A 6000-nucleotide genomic window follows, 5' to 3' on the forward strand; every position below is an offset into this window, starting at 1 on the left:
GGCACCATCATCGGATGCCACCTTTCCAACAAGTCAGTTCGTCAAATTTCTGCCTTGCTAGAGTTGCCCCGGTCAACTGTAAGTGCTGTTATTGTGAAGTGGAAACGTCTAGGAACAGTTTGGGGAAGGCCCTTTCCTGTTTCAGCATGACAATGCCCCCGTGCACAAAGCGAAGTCCATACAAAAATGGTTTGTCGAGATTGGTGTGGAAGAACTTGACTGGCCTGCACAGAGCCCTGACCTCAACCCCATCGAATGCCTTTGGGATGAATTGGAACGCCGACTGCGAGCCAGGCCAAATCACCCAACATCAGTGCCCGACCTCACTAAAGCTCTTGTGGCTGAATGGAAGCAAATCTCATCAATGTTCCAACATCTAGTGGAAAGCCTTCCCAGAAGAGTGGAGGCTGTTACAGCAGCAAAGGGGGGGGGACCAACTCCATATTTCTGAGCATGATTCTGGAATGAGATGTTCGACGACCACATAGGGGTGTGATGTTCGGGTGTCCACGTACTTTTGGCCATGCAGTGTATCAACAACTCCATAACCAGCACAAACAAAATAGGGGAGATGGTACATCCCATCGGGATGGCCACATCCAACTTCTGCCACACTGTTACATAGGACTGTGTCGCAAACCACATCCAAAACTGATCATAATATGCCATCAAAAAATCCCTAAATCTCCGTGGCACCCAAAATAAATCCATGGCATACCTGATCAAGGCATGCGGCACTGACCCATATGCATTCTCCAAATTCAGCCATACCACCGCAACATCCTTCCTTTGCCTCTTTGCCTCCTGTAACAATATATATATATATATATATTCTACAAGTCGTGTCCGACTTCTAGTGACATTCATAATCACACCTTTTCAAACATCCCTATCTTTCACTGTTTCCTGAAGCTCTGATAGAGACAGCTCGGTTGCAGCCTTCAAACTGTCCATCCAGCATGTACTAGATCTGCCTCTTCCTCTTCTTCCTTCAACCACACCCAGCATGGTTGATTTCTTGTCGTGGCAGTTAATTTCAAATGTAGTGGGCAGTTCTGTGTTTTTTCACAGATTGCAACTCAACTGGAATCTGTATTTAAATAGGTACAGTAAGGGTCTTCTTCTTCTGGAGCATTATTAGCCCACTTCAAGTGGGGTTGCTGACACGGAACGTGCTCCACTATTTGTGTCGGTCGTATAGCCATTCTTTATCCACACCTTTCTCCTTCACGTCCGCTTCCACACAATCACTCCATCTCCTCTTCGGTCTACCACGCCATCTCTTTCCAGGTGGTGTCGTTCTCATCATCCTTCTGAACACATACTCCTCATCCATTCTCATGATCTCATCACACTCCCATACCATCTCAATCTCCTTCCCTTTACCCTCTTTGACCCTTCTACCACGTTCACAGTTCCTGTGAATCATTTGTTCCTCACATTCTTGCGTTACACCACACAACCATCTCAACATCTTCATCTCAGTCACAGAAAGTCCCTAAACTTTCTTCCAAAGATCTTGTCATCGGCCGTGTCTCCGCACCATAAAACAGTCAGCCTCACTACCGTTCTGTACACCATTCCCTTCAGTCTCACTGGCATCTATCCCAAAGCATACTTGAGGCCTTCATCCAGTTACTCCACCCTGCCAGTATCCTGATGGTCAGTGGTTCTCAAACGGTGGGTCAAGACCCCCAAGGGGTTCGCGAGTCTGCACTAAGTAGTTACTCAGGTCCGGATGATGTTCCAATGACTACCGATGTGAATTCGCATTCTCAATCCTTGTAGTGATCAAAACTAAAGCCAGGAAAAGACTGATCGATGTCGAGAACGTGCTCCGACGTTCCTTGAGTAAGCCTAGTCCACAAATTGACACCTGTGCAGAAAGGAAATAAAAGGCTCAGGTTCCAGGCTTTTTTTTTTTTTTTTACCTCCGCCATCGAAGGTGGGCATAGTTATGTCTTCACCTCTGTCTGTCTGTTTGTGAGCAGGATATCCCAAAGAGTTATGGACGAATTTGGACGAAACTCGGTGGACAGGCTGTCTGTGTGACAAAGGAAGAATTGATGAAGTTTTGGTGAAGATTTGAATCCGGATCCGAATCAGAGAATTTTTTCAATGATTCTTTACCATTGAGGTAAAGAAAGGGCTAAAACCGATATGTAGCATGATATCTCAAAACGTTGTGGATGAGTGATTATGAAACCTACACCGTAACCGTAAATAGCATACCTCCGCCACCTTGAACAGTTTACCTTTTGGTTCCCACTGATAGCTCGGATCTGCATCCGGACCTAAAACCAAAACCAAATCAGTTCGTCCTTGTCACATAACCAACCTGTCCACCAAGTTTTGTCTGAATCCGTCCACAACTTTTTGAGATATCGTGCTCAGACATAAACAGACAAACAAGAGCGAATACGTAACCTCCTTCAGTGGGGGACGTATTAACTACCTGTACTTGCTCAAGATTAGAATTGAAATCCCTAATACTGCTTCTGTGATTCCAGTCCAATGCCATCATCAATAGGCCACACCTGCACCCCCTTCACGAGAAGGTCACCTCATCACCAAATTATGTCCATTATTACATGCTCACCAATAAGCCATTCTGATATCATCAATTAAGCCATAACTGTACTCTCCTCACCAAATTATGTGTATTATTACATCCTTACCAATAGGCCAATCTGATACCCTCCTCACCAATAGACCACTCATGCACCCTCCTCACCAGTAGACCACTCCTGTATCTTCCTCACCAGTAGGCCACTCCTGCACCATCCTCACCAATAGACCACTCCTGCACCCTCCTCACCAGTAGACCACTCCTGTATCTTCCTCACCAGTCGGCCACTCCTGCACCATCCTCACCAGTAGGCCATTCCTGCACCATCCTCACCAGTAGGCCACTCCTGCACCATCCTCACCAGTAGGCCACTCCTGCACCCCCCTCACCTGTAGGCCACTGCTGCAACCTCCTCACCAAAAGGCCACTCCTGCATCCTCCTCATCAGTAGACCACTCCTGCACCCTCCTCACCAGTAGACCACTCCTGCACCATCCTCACCAGTAGACCACTCCTGCATCCTCCTCAGCAGTAGGCCACTCCTGCACCCTCCTCACCAGTAGACCACTCCTGCACCATCCTCACCAGTAGGCCACTCCTGCACCATCCTCACCAGTAGGCCACTCCTGCACCATCCTCACCAGTAGGCCACTCCTGCACCATCCTCACCAGTAGGCCACTCCTGCATCCTCCTCAGCAGTAGGCCACTCCTGAATCCTCCTCACCAGTAGACCACTCCTGCACCCTCCTCACCAGTAGGCCACTCCTGCACCATCCTCACCAGTAGGCCACTCCTGCACCCCCGTCACCAGTAGGCCACTCCTGCAACCTCCTCACCAGTAGGCCACTCCTGCAATCTCCTCACCAGTAGGCCACTCTTGCATCCTCCTCAGCAGTAGGCCACTCCTGCACCATCCTCACCAGTAGGCCACTCCTTCATCCTCCTCATCAGTAGGCCACTCCTGCACCATCCTCACCAGTAGGCCACTCCTTCATTCTCCTCACCAGTAGGCCACTCCTGCACCCTCCTCACCAGTAGGCCACTACTACACCCTCCTCACCAGTAGACCACTCCTGCACCCTCCTCACCAGTAGGCCACTCCTGCACCCTCCTCACCAGTAGGCCACTCCTGAAACCTCCTCACCAGTAGGCCACTCTTGCATCCTCCTCAGCAGTAGGCCACTCCTGCACCATCCTCACCAGTAGGCCACTCCTTCATCCTCCTCACCAGTAGGCCACTCCTGCACCATCCTCACCAGTAGGCCACTCCTGCACCCTCCTCACCAGTAGGCCACTCCTGCACACTCCTCACCAGTAGGCCACTCCTGCACCCTCCTCACCAGTAGGCCACTCCTGCACCCTCCTCACCAGTTGGCCACTCCTGCACCCTCCTCACCAGTAGGCCACTGCTGCACCCTCCTCACCAGTCGGCCACTCCTGCACCCTCCTCACCAGTAGGCCACTCCTGCACCCTCCTCACCAGTAGGCCACTCCTGCACCCTCCTCACCAGTCGGCCACTCCTGCACCCTCCTCACCAGTAGGCCACTCCTGCACCCTCCTCACCAGTAGGCCACTCCTGCACACTCCTCACCAGTAGGCCACTCCTGCACACTCCTCACCAGTAGGCCACTCCTGCACCCTCCTCACCAGTCGGCCACTCCTGCACCCTCCTCACCAGTAAACCACTCCTGCACCATCCTCACCAGTAGGCCACTCCTGCACCCTCCTCACCAGTAGGCCACTCCTGCACACTCCTCACCAGTAGGCCACTCCTACACCCTCCTCACCAGTAGGCCACTCCTGCACCCTCCTCACCAGTAGGCCACTCCTGCACCCTCCTCACCAGTAGGCCACTCCTGCACCCTCCTCACCAGTCGGCCACTCCTGCACCCTCCTCACCAGTAGGCCACTCCTGCACACTCCTCACCAGTAGGCCACTCCTGCACGCTCCTCACCAGTAGGCCACTCCTGCACGCTCCTCACCAGTAGGCCACTCCTGCACCCTCCTCACCAGTAGGCCACTCCTGCACGCTCCTCACCAGTCGGCCACTCCTGCACCCTCCTCACCAGTAGGCCACTCCTGCACGCTCCTCACCAGTAGGCCACTCCTGCACGCTCCTCACCAGTAGGCCACTCCTGCACCCTCCTCACCAGTAGGCCACTCCTGCACCCTCCTCACCAGTAGGCCACTGCTCTGCTTAGAGGAGGTACCCGGTATACTAACTGTGAGGATAATGAACTAACCAACTCACTAGTTTCGATTTGAACAGGAGATCAGAGGATGACGATCTCGGTTCTAATATATCCTAAAAGACCAAACAAGACACGCCATTGTTAAATGGGATATTACCAAAAACATATTTCAGTCCGAAATGAAGTACCTACCGTACATTAAACGTAAATAACACGAAACACCATCGATACTCGATACCTCAGGGCTCAGGTATTTATCGTGATTTCCAGTTGGCCTTCAATGGAGTCATCGCCACAGAACACAACGCTGAGAGGAATTTATTACTAACAGATGTCGACAAAGCCAAAGGGCTGCTCCCTGAGAACACGTCGTCCCGTCGATCCCGCCATGACATCACGAATATGGGACTTTTCTCACAACATTGGATATTATTTTTATACAATTTAGAAATCGTGAGGGAAACTTTTCCTCACAACAACGATGCGGGATTTGCACACCGTTTGTTTCACACACAACCGACGTCCGCGTCACCACGGGAGCAACGGTCACCGTGCCCGGTCACCGACGTCGGGCATCCGAAGGCGGAACGAGACCCTCTCAAGGTGTGACGTCCAACGTGTAAATATGAAAACGATATCGACGTCGTGAGGTTTATTCATCGATATGTGAAGTGAAACGTTGTTGTTTGGTTGTGTGTGTTGAGGTGATTACCACAGCGTGCGGTGCGCTCTCACCGTGGTCTCGGAGCACCGAAGCACCTCGCGTGGCGGGAAACCCCCTCTCGTCCTCCCGCTCTTCGTAAATCCTCTATTCCAACCCTGGAGGGCCGCTCTCCACCCAGGCCGCTATCCTGGCGTGCCGGGCTGTCAGGAACACCCGCCGTGGGATTCACCACCTATGGATCTGAACTACGTCTCTGAGGTACACGTTGGGATACGCTGTGGGAAGTCGGCGCAGGAGGCCGTTTGGCCCGTCGTGCCTGCGCTGCAGGATCCCGGGTCTCTCCAGGATTCCCCATTGACTTACAATTAATGGTCGTTCGAACTTGAAATCATGTACCCTTTAAGTTTAATATCCAAAGAGATAAGTTTTGTTAATCTTTTCATGGGAGTAATTATTTTTATTCTCTTTTACAAAGGGAGATCGTTAATAGCGAACCTATCGGGGCATTTTCATCATTTTCCTGCTTGTTTTCTTGCCACAAATGTGCAGTTCCTTGACCGGAAATCCCTTCC

General features: G+C 51.4%; 1 protein-coding gene across 6 annotated transcripts in view; it reads right to left on the minus strand.

Annotated features, from left to right (window-relative positions):
• Positions 1–5665, minus strand: part of EHBP1 (EH domain binding protein 1) — a 341780-nt gene extending 336115 nt beyond the window's left edge. For 2 of the 6 annotated variants that reach the window (XM_078784234.1, XM_078784232.1), the window contains exon 1: positions 5500–5665. The gene's annotated coding sequence lies outside the window, so the exon portion shown is untranslated. Of the gene's footprint in view, positions 1–5476 lie in introns of all 6 variants that reach the window. The other 4 variants (XM_078784231.1, XM_078784229.1, XM_078784230.1 and 1 more) reach the window with 3 other exon arrangements.
• Between the last annotated feature and the right edge of the window lie 335 nt (positions 5666–6000).

This window comes from Myxine glutinosa, chromosome 9 (assembly GCF_964187855.1).
Source record: "Myxine glutinosa chromosome 9, kmMyxGlut1.1, whole genome shotgun sequence".
NCBI classification, from domain to species: Eukaryota; Metazoa; Chordata; class Myxini; order Myxiniformes; family Myxinidae; genus Myxine; species Myxine glutinosa.